This window comes from Stigmatopora nigra, chromosome 16 (genome assembly GCF_051989575.1).
Source record: "Stigmatopora nigra isolate UIUO_SnigA chromosome 16, RoL_Snig_1.1, whole genome shotgun sequence".
Classification (NCBI taxonomy): domain Eukaryota; kingdom Metazoa; phylum Chordata; class Actinopteri; order Syngnathiformes; family Syngnathidae; genus Stigmatopora; species Stigmatopora nigra.
Genome location: NC_135523.1, coordinates 939279 through 950071, shown reverse-complemented (window position 1 = coordinate 950071; position 10793 = coordinate 939279). Strand labels below are relative to the sequence as shown.

Here is a 10793-nt window from a genome sequence, read left to right as displayed (position 1 = left end):
TTCGGACTCGGAATTTTTGGATCAAAAAGTCAACATCCTGGATGTCATAGTGAAGAAAAGAAGTCGTCCAGGCCCTGAAGTGACAAAGCAACCCCAATCTTCATTAAAAATGAATTGGACATTCAGACAGTTCAATTAAAAGATAGAAAATATAAAATGATGTATAATAAATCATTTCTCTTTCTAAGATAAATTATAATCTGAAAATATTTATTTTTAAGGCTAAATTGAAGGAAAATTAGTCATTCAAACCAAAAAATGGAGCACTACTTGGATACTTATTTTCCTCAAGTGAAGTTACAAAACATCGTGAAATGCCGCGAGGTGAGAGGCGCGACCTTTCGACATTTTGGCGAGGGTAATCAATCAGCTCGGCAGTCAACTCGTTCATTTACTATTGTGGCAAAAAAAATTGTTATTAAGAAGACACAATAAAGGCCATGTTCGTAACAACAAGTAGGCCACAAAAATAATAATAATTATAATAATAATGTATTTGTGTCTTTTACGGCGCTCAACGCTTACACGTAATGACGGCAACACATTTTATAAGGATAAATAAAAAATATTAAAATGAATTAATTTATTTCCCTCCAATTAGTTCTATTAGTTTAATTAAAAGTTTACTCAGTTATATATTTTTGGGTATTTTTCCAAACAATATAAGATAAATAATCAGTAATAAAATCTTAACATAGTTATATAATAATTATATACATTCATATATACTTATAAATATACATATATACACAAATACATATACATAGGCATATACATATAGAAATACATATACATATGCGTACATGTACATATACATTTACTTAAACATATACTTATACATATACATATACATATACATATACATATACATATACATATACATATACATATACATATACATATACATATACATATACATACATATACATATTCATATGTATACATACATAGACAGAGATGTACATGTATACTTTCGATTGGTCTTAAAGGATACTTAAGTTTGAAGACTGCTTTCATTTTTTTTCACAAAACCAAAATAAAAATCCATATTTTACTCCTCTGGAATATAAATGTTTGACAGGAGAGAAAAAACTTGTGTCCATTGGTTGTTTCCCAGCCGAAAGGGATTGGACATTTCTGGCCATCAATGTCATTCTTTAAAACGACTGCTCATGTCTACCTAACATTTATTACGTTTTTTGCATATTTCACCTGCAAAAGACGTGTCAATCCAATTCTTTTATCAGCTTTCACACCCGAAGGAAGAAACACGACGTGGCGGTAAAAAAGAAAGAGACTTTGGGCCAAAGCGGTAATCCCAAAAATAATAAATAAATAATAACGATAAAGACGTCTTGGAAGAGAGCGCGGCACCCCGGGAGGACAAATTAATCGCTTTATTTTGGGTGTTTGCCGTTCTCGCCCTCAGAACATGTTGGAAATATCGTAGGGTTTTTTTTTTAATCCGTTTTTTTTTTGTTCGGTTACAAGGAGCCTGTGAGGGAAACAAACACACTGGGAAATCATCCAATAGCATTAAGTTTTGCCTTCCGGGGGGTTAGCATGTTAGCATCCATTAGCCATGAAAGTCACCACCAAGTTTGTGTGGAATTTATCTGCCGGGAGCCGTGTTAAAATATGCAAAATATTCGCTGAATTTCAATGTGAGAAGAAGAAGAAGAATATGTGCGCTGTATTTTTAATGTTTGCTTTTAGGAGTTGGTCGTCTGCACTCAAGCTTTCTTCTAAAAAAAAAATTAAATACTATAAAATATGGAAAGCAGGCAGGGTAAAGTATTTTAGCGTTCATTTCTTATCAAGAGTTTTTTTGGTTGTGAAGCTATGTTAGGTATTTATTTTCTGTTACCAAAATAAAAGCTCAATATGCTCTCGTTGTGGGATGGGATAGGCTCCAGCACCCCCTGGCTGTGAGAGGATAAGTGCTAAGGGAAATGAAAAAAACTCAAGAATTAATTCTTTAAAAAAAGTATTATTATTTTGCTAATGTAAAGATTATTTTATATAAGTATATATATATATATATATATATATATATATATATATATATATATATATATATATATATATATATATATATATATATATATATATATATATATATATATATATATATATATATATATATATATGGATTTGGAAAAATCACATAAAAATTAGCATAAATATGATATAATATATCATATTTATGCAGATTTTTTGTGATGTTTTCTCCAAATAATTTGTCCTTGCTTTCCCAAAAATGTCAGAATTGTGTATTGATGAAAAAGTATTAAATAATTTCTATGCCATGTGTACAGAAGCTATGGTATATTAATTGCATAAAAAAATGTAATTCATTACAACGAGGCCAGTCTTGTTTGGTGTGCAATCAAATGAGAAGCTCAGCATATTAATGATAGATTAGCCACCTGCCATATTAATGGGATTTTAGAGGAAAAAAAATATGCATTTATGACTAAAACCCCAAAAGACTATGTATGAAAATATTGCTGTTTGCCCCGAATTATTAAAATTCATAAGTAGGCTACTCTCGGTTGATGAGTGGCGAGGCTTATTAACGACACGGTGGGTTTATTAACGAGAGAATCTCAATTCATTAGCTGACAAGCTCTTATCAAGGTGCGCCATCCAAAGAGTCATTTGCGTTATGAATGATAAACATAAATTAAGCGCTGGCTGGCATATTCACCAGAGCGCTTTCAATCATTAACGGGCCTCGCGGCTCATCGGGTAGACAATCCCGTGTCCAATCAATTCAATGGCGTGTGAAAGTCAAGCAGGGGAAGGAAGGAAGCTAGGCTAATGGAATTGGCGCAAAAATTTGGGCGCTAGCAAAACAGCAAGCTAATGTTAGCTATCCCAAAACCAAAAGTCTGTCATGATAAAATAAATATAAGAGATATATACAAAATGTTTGGAATTGTTTTCCTGGTCCTAAAAATGATTTAAAATATAAATGTTTCGCTATCCCATGAATTTTTTTTAATAAAAAACATATTTTTTAATTAAATAAATGAATATTTTCAGTTTTGCCATTTTATTTTGGAAAGAATATAATTTAAATGTGGATTATGACTATTATTAAAAAATAAATGTTTCGCATTTTTTTTAATAAAAATATTTTTATTTTATAAGTAAATAAAATTTCTAGTTTTTAATTTTTGAAGGTAAATAATTTGGACAATTGTGGATGTCTCTACACAATAATTAAAATGTTTTTTGGTCCTAAAAATGATTAAAAAAATAAATATTTCGCAATCCCAAAAATGTATTTTTTTAACAAAAACATTTTTAAAAATTCAATGAAATACTTCCAGTTCTCCCATTTTATTTTTGAAGGTAAGTAATTTGAATAAACCATCTGTCGACGAGTAAAAAATCATCTTCGGCATGAAAGCTTGACGACTTGGTAGCCCGCCACCAAAAAAAAATGACTTTGACGTCAAGTTTTCGCCGTCAAAGTTTCTGGCAAAGTTGTCTCAAAGCTCAGCGCGGCCTGCCATTTTTCCCTCTCAACTTTCCTGCTTTTTTGATTTCATCGTTGCAGGTGCGAGATTTTGTCAGCGGGGGGTCGTCCAAAGGAATCGGCTTAGCTTCCAGTCTGAGGACGGCTAATCTTCGGCGCCTTCGTTATAGCCCATGCCAAATTAGCATTCGGGTTCCGAGTGCCGCCGCCACGCCACGCCATCAAAGCGGCGACGCCCACGCCGGTTGGGGGGCGGGGCAATTAGGCCGGAATACGTAAAAGATGTCGCAGGTGATGAAAGTCCTCCGGCTTGACGAGATTTACCGGGTCGGGAGGGATGCGTTGATCCTGATGCCGTCTGGCGGGAAAGCCAGAAAACTTGAAGAAAAAAAATGTATTTCATGTCCTGTCGTCTCGAAAGGGTTGGAGATGATTGACAGGTAGCCAAGGCTAAAAGAAAAAATGTGATGGTGAAAGTGAATGGAAGCCGAAAGAGGCAGAGGTCCAGCCGCAATTAGAGCGCCGGTGAGTGGGACTAATGAGCCCATGAGCGGCGGTGATGGCGGTCGTGCGCTCGTTAACCCGATTAAAAGAAGGTGGAGAGGCCGGGGCGCAGACGTCTCGGCAGCTGGCCGGGCTTTTTTTTTTGCTCAAATTGGCGGTTATCCTTTCGGAATTCGGGGAAGAAAGAGCGATCTGATGTGACGCTTGACTTGAGGGTTTTGGCTTGAAGGGGGATGAGGGGGCGGGGCTAAATTCGGGGACATCGTGGGTGTCGCCTTCGTTTCGTGGTAATATTCAGATAAAACAATGAGAGGTTTACAGAGAACATTTTTTTTCAGAAATGAAAAAAAATGTGAAAAATTTGACATCAGATAATAATAATAGTAGTTGCAGTAGTAGTTGTAGTAGCAGTAGTAGTAGTGGTTGTAGAAGGGGTAGTTGTGGTAGTAGTAGTAGTGGTAGTAGTAGTCGTGGTTGTAGTAGGGGTAGTTGTGGTAGTAATAGTAGTACTAGTAGTAGGAGTAGTGGTTGTAGTAGGGGTACTTGTGGTAGTAGTAGTAGTAGCAGTAGTAGTAGTGGTTGTAGTAGGGGTACTTGTGGTAGTAGTAGTAGAAGCAGTAGTAGTAGTGGTTGTAGTAGGGGTAGTTGTAGTAGTAGTAGTGGGTGTAGTAGAGGTAGTTGTAGTAGTAGTAGTAGTAGTGGTAGTAGTAGTAGGGGTTGTGGTAGTAGTAGTAATAATTCTAATCAGACATAGGCCCTTTTGTGATCATCAACAACAACAACAAAAAAATATATATAAAAGATAGATATAGAAGATATTAAATGTATAAGATACTAAATGAGTTAATACAAAAAAAACTGGTTAGATTTCTGATATTAATATGTATTGTAAATTGGATGTCTATAGCCATGTTTATACCCTGATTTTATTAACAAGTGAAATCATGTTCGGCGTTCCGCAAGGTTCAATTTAAGACCCACAGTTTTTTTACCATAACTTATACTTATATCCTTTACGGAATCTTGTGGCTTTGTGGGCCGGCCCCTTTTGAAGAAACGTGGGCGGCGTCTTAATGGCAAAGTCGCCGCTCGTCAGGTGGCCGAATGAGAGCGCTCGTTATCCCCTCCTTGAAGTCGCACATGAAAGCCGGAGCGTCACGTAATGGCGTACTTACGCCTGCTTCCCGCCGTTATTTGCTCGGCTTTCCCATTTTCTACTTAAATACTCTTTTTGTCTTATCGCCGCGGTGATAATGGCCGACACGCACGCTGCCCGGCGGCGGCTAAATCCCGCAATCAAGAGTCATTTAAGATACGACAACGCGTGGCGACTAAAGAGGGAGGCGCCCGGGCCACGACGGGATAATAACGGCGTTATCTGCCCACTCCCATCGCTAATGAGACGAAGGATGGAGCCATCTTGTTTTTGGTAGAAGTGGCGGAAAAGACGGAGATGTGATAAAAGCCGATGTGGATTTTTGCTTTTGGAGACGCAAGCTGGTGTTTTCGGGATGAAATTCGGGTGTTTATTTAAGGATTAGGAGATGTTCGATGGGTGACTAGAAGGGTTCCTCACTTGGTTTTTGATAGGGGAAACCTATAAGGATAGACGGACATTGTTTTTAATGAATATGTGGAAAGATTATGGGATGAATGTATGAAAAGTTGCTGATAAGGAAGTAAAGGGGTTCCGAAATGTTTGAGCCGAGTTTGTAGGACGATATTTTTGAGAATTTTTGTTGGAATGAGCTCAAATTTTCAGAGATTGTGGAGAAAGGTTTCAGGTTTTTGTGTGTGACCTTTGGTATTTCTATCTTTTTGGGTTAAGAAATTCTGTTCACTTGAAAAAAAATGTCATTTTGCGTTTTAGTGTATGCTCGGACTCACCCAAGACAGTTCAAAAATTTCACAAATTTTGACAATAAGACACCATCTACAAAACTAATTTGCATTTTTTTTAATAAAAGGCCTCCTTTTGCATACCTGAATTGCTAAGACAGCCATCAACGTCAGAAGAGAGAGTGTAGTGGATTGGTGAAGTCTTCTTAGTAGTCATCTGAAGACTGTTTGTTGAAAGGGCAAGTGTAGAAACTGACATTCTTTTCAAGTCAACAGCATTTCTTAACCTGAAAAGATAGAAATGCCAAACATTACACACATAAACTTGAGACTTTTCTGCACAAGCCTTGAAAATTTGAGGTCATTCCAATGAAAATTGTCAAAATTATTGACCTACAAAGTGGAGTCAAACATTTTGGAACACCAAGTATTTGAAAAAGACAAGTTTTTAAATACCAAAATAAATATTCACTTTCCTTAAGCCTAAAACATAATGATTTCAGTTTTATGGTACAAAAATAAATCAATAAAAATATATTGGTCAAGAATTTCACCCTGATTTTGTTGAAATTGCATGAAAATCAAGATAATTTGCAGTAAATATCTCATAAATATAATTAAAAATCATTTGAATGACATTCTTGATCCTCTAGATTTGTAAATCAAACAAAAGCAATGACTATAAACCAATAAATTGTCCGATGTAGCCCATTTCTCCAAGTGCTAGCGGCCTCGCTAAAGGCTCCGCAATAAATACTTCAGCGCCACCTTCTTCCAAGTGTCCTTTTGCCAAACCACCTCTCCTTCCTCGACCCCCCTCCCCCTTTAGCGCAAGATGCTAAGCGGCGCTCCCCTCCGACGGGGGCCGTGACCCGTCCTCGCTACGCTAGCGGCGTCCACCTCCGTCTCCTCGAAAGGAGAGCCACTTAGGAGGTGAAACCAGGTCTCCTCTCAAGGTGTTTTGAAAACTTTCCCAAGGCGGTCGGTCGCTCCACATCACCTAAGTGCGCTGAAATGCTCCTTTGCTTCGCTTGAAATGCCGTCGTCAACATTTAACCGGGACGAGTGGCTCTTTGGATTTCTTGCGGAATCATTTCGGATTCTATTTTTTAAGGGTGAGGGGGGTTCTGGTCCTTGTCCTTGGACTCACATTTGGATTCCTATAGTTTTTGAGTCTGTCTTTAGTTACTTATTGTTGATTTTGGGTCACTTTCTATACATTTTGAGGCATTTGTATATCTTTAAATCATTTCCTATTCTATATTTTGTGGTGAGGGGGTTCCAGTCCCTGTCCTTGGACTCACATTTGGATTCCTATAGATTTTGAGTCCGTCTTGAGTTACTTTTTGTTGATTTTGGGTTACTTTCTGAAAGTAACCCAAAAAAAATGGACCGGGACCCCCTCAACCCAAAATATACAATAGGAAATCATTTAAAGATATACAAGGAGCACCCAAATGCCTCAAAATGTATTGAAAGTTTCAATACATTTTGAGGCATTTGGGTGCTCCTTGTATATCTTTAAATGATTTCCTATTGTATATTTTGGGTTGAGGGGGTCCCGGTCCTTGTCCTTGGACTCTTATTTGGATTCACATTGATGTTGAGTTGGTCTTGAGTTACTTTTTGTTGCTTTTGGGTCACTTTCTATCAATTCTGAGGCATTTCTATATCTTTAAATCATTTCATATTCTAAATTTTGGGGTGAGGGGGTTCCAGTCCTTGTCCTTGGACTCACATTTGGATTCCTTTTGATTTGGAGTTGGTCTTGAGTTATTTTTTGTTGATTTTGCGTCAAGTCCTATCAATTTTGAGTCATTTGGGTGCTCCTTGTATATCTTTGAATGATTTCTTATTCGATATTTTGGGGTGAAGGGGGTTCTGGTCCTTGTCTTTGGACTCACATTTGGATTGCTATAGATTTTGAGACCTTCTTGAGTTAGTTCTTTTTGTTGATTTTTGGTCAATTCCTATCAATTTTGAGGCATTTGGGTGCTCCTTGTATATTTTTGAATGATTTCCTATTCTATATTTCAGGGTGATGGGGTTCTGGTCCTTGTCCTTGGACTCATATTTGGATTCCTATAGATTTTGAGTCCGTCTTGAGTTACTTTTTGTTGCTTTTGGGTCACTTTCTATCCATTTTGAGGCATTTGGGTGCTCTTTGTATATCTTTGAATGATTTCTTATTCTATATTTTGGGGTGAAAGGGTTCCGGTCCTTGTCCTTGGGCTCACATTTGGATTCCTTTTGATTTGGAGTTGGTCTTGAGTTACTTTTTGTTGATTTTAGGGTCATTTTGAGGCATTTGGGAGCTCCTTTGTATATCTTGAAATAATTTCATATTTGATTTCAAGGCTTTTCTGGGTCACTGCCTATTCATTTTGGAGAATTATTCCGGTCACCAAACGTCAACCGGAGAAAATGTTGAAATGTCTTTGCCTTTTGCAAAGCATCCCTTACAAAAAAAAGAAGAAGCTTTGGCATGATGGAAAGTGGCGACGGGTGCATTTGTGAGGCTAATAAATTGTAGAGCGCCAGGTGACGGCTGGCTGTATTTACTGGCCTCTCCTCTTGACAGCATCGCTCGCCAAGGTGTTTTTTTTCTTTCCTGCACGGGGACAACTCCACAAGGTTCCACAAAGAGACTTTGACCGGGCTATTGATTTTGGACTGAACTAAAAGGGAAAAATTTGCACAATAAAAGCACTATGATGTGCAAAATATGAACTGGCATAACTACTCAATAAAGACGAAGAGGTGTATGGCACTGATATGGACCATAATGACCCCCAATCCATTTTGACTGACAGGGTTGACATGAATGAATTGGTTCGTATAACCTCATCTATTGAAAAATCCATCCGACCAATCATTCAATAGCATGGAGTCTTTAACAGGAAACAAACCACTAGTACAGGGGTAGGGAACCTATGGCCCGGGAGCTACATGTGGCTCTTTTGATGAGTGCATCTGGTTCTTTGCTAACCTGTGAGCTAAATTATGGAAATGGAGGATGACAGAACTAAGATATTACATCTAGAACTGCTTCAATCTTCATTTTTTGGGACTTTTAAATTTGGTGTATGGCTCATAAGAAATAACAATGGAAAAATTAATTGTTTGTCGCTCTTTTCGGCAAAAAAGGTTCCCCACCCCTGGCCCACCTAAAAAGAATAAAAAACCAAAAATATTTTCCTTAAAATCAAACAACAAATGAATAACAAAACCTACTAGCCTAGCTGTTAGCTAAAAACCCAACCAAAAAATCATATTAACCTCAAAATCATTTACTAAAGACACTTAATGAAAACCCAATTTATCAACTTACCTGAAAACAAACTCCACAACCAAATACATAACAAATAAACTTTGCATTGACCTAAAAACTCCTAAAACAATCCACCAGCGACCGACTCCCCAGCGCCCCCTTCCTCCATCCTCCCTCCAAACAACAAAATAACCGCCCAAGCAAATCAATCCCCTCGGCCGCCTGGGTAATTGCTCCAAGTCGCGAATATAGTCATCACGATGTCGCCTTGAGCGCCTTTAAAGGCCATTCCAGGAATTCAGCCAGTCCGTCAGCCGGCCGTCCAATCGCGGGGAAATGAAAAAACGCTGGCCTCTATTTGAAGGCTTTGCTGGCAGTGTTTCGGACAAACAAGCCTAATAATTGTAGGCGTCCCTCCGAGATGGCGAATGGCCGTCAAGAGGCTAGCTTTGTTACGCTTTTTGGTTTGTTTGTTTATTTGTTTGGACACTTCAGATCAAATCTTGGGGTTCGAATCCACGGTGACTTGTCATTTGTGTCTTCAACTTGGTCTTCCTTGAGGGGAGGAGGACACAATCCGGGTTGAAACACTTTTAGCAATTGTTTAATATCACCAGTGGAAAAAGTACTCACTGCAGTATTTCAAAACAGTGGTTTAGTGTATTTTTCGGACTATAAATCGCAGAAATCGGACAATCCACAATGAGGAGAAACCAAGTTTTTCCAGACCAAAGTATTTTCAAGTCTTTAAACAGATTGTCCATTTATGAGAAACCATCTGATAAACATTTTCTTCCCCGGGGTGCTTTCAGTATGGAAAAGATGCCGTTAAGGGCGAATAGCGGACATTTTGTCAAGTCGTAAACGGATTACGCCGGCGTCTGGTTTGCAACAGGCTGGGGGTGCCGTTCACTTCCGATAATCGATTGAATTGCAAATAAATTCAGATGTTTGACGTTAGATTAACGTTAGAACGTTATAACTATGAATTTATATGTCACCAAACTAGCTCTGAGTGATTAATCTGTTAAAAAAATGGGTGTTTTAACAATGAATTTGAAAGACTAATGTGTTAAGACACCATGGATTGGACCTAATTTACTGTCAATGACGTGGAATGAAGTAACGTGGCGAGGTCTCATTTACATGGGAACAAAATGCTAACCGTCCGATAGCACCAAATGTCAGCGCGGGAAAAAAACGGGGTGTGATTACATCCGCCTGGGAAAAGGTCACCTGCAAATGTGGCGTCGCCAAAGCGGAGTGACTGCGCCCAGAATAACGAGGGACAATCCAGTTCCGATACGCTCCGCTAACGCCGGCGTTTATCATTTGTTTAGGAAAATGCGCTTTTTCTGGAGAGATGAGCACGCTTCCCGCAGAGAATCCGACGCGTCGCCTGTCAACCACGCCGACATTTGTCATTTCCTTGCTTTGCACAGGTGAGCGATTCGCCGCTTGACGGGAGGCGGACAAAGATTGGCTTTTCCTGACAATGAAGTCACGATACAAGCTGACGATTGAGGCTGCTTCCAGTGGAATGTTTCGGGAATAATCGCTCTGGTTCGTTGGTAAAGTTTTAGTGGGGTAACGTGTCTCCAATTTCAATTTGTCTCTGGCTTGAGACGTGGCCATCTTGTTATATTTTGTTCTATTTTCATCAGGTTGTGGATTTCTGAATGGTGGGATCGT

The 10793-nt window shown here is 38.4% G+C and overlaps 1 long non-coding RNA gene across 1 annotated transcript in view; it reads right to left on the bottom strand.

The window, feature by feature from the left end:
- The window catches only part of LOC144209348 (uncharacterized), a 31211-nt gene continuing 20418 nt past the window's right edge, over positions 1-10793 (bottom strand). The window contains exons 7-8 of the long non-coding RNA XR_013329095.1: positions 5975-6117; positions 1-74 (exon numbers count right to left, since the gene is read on the bottom strand). This is a non-coding gene — a long non-coding RNA (uncharacterized LOC144209348). The remainder of the gene's footprint in view (positions 75-5974; positions 6118-10793) is intronic.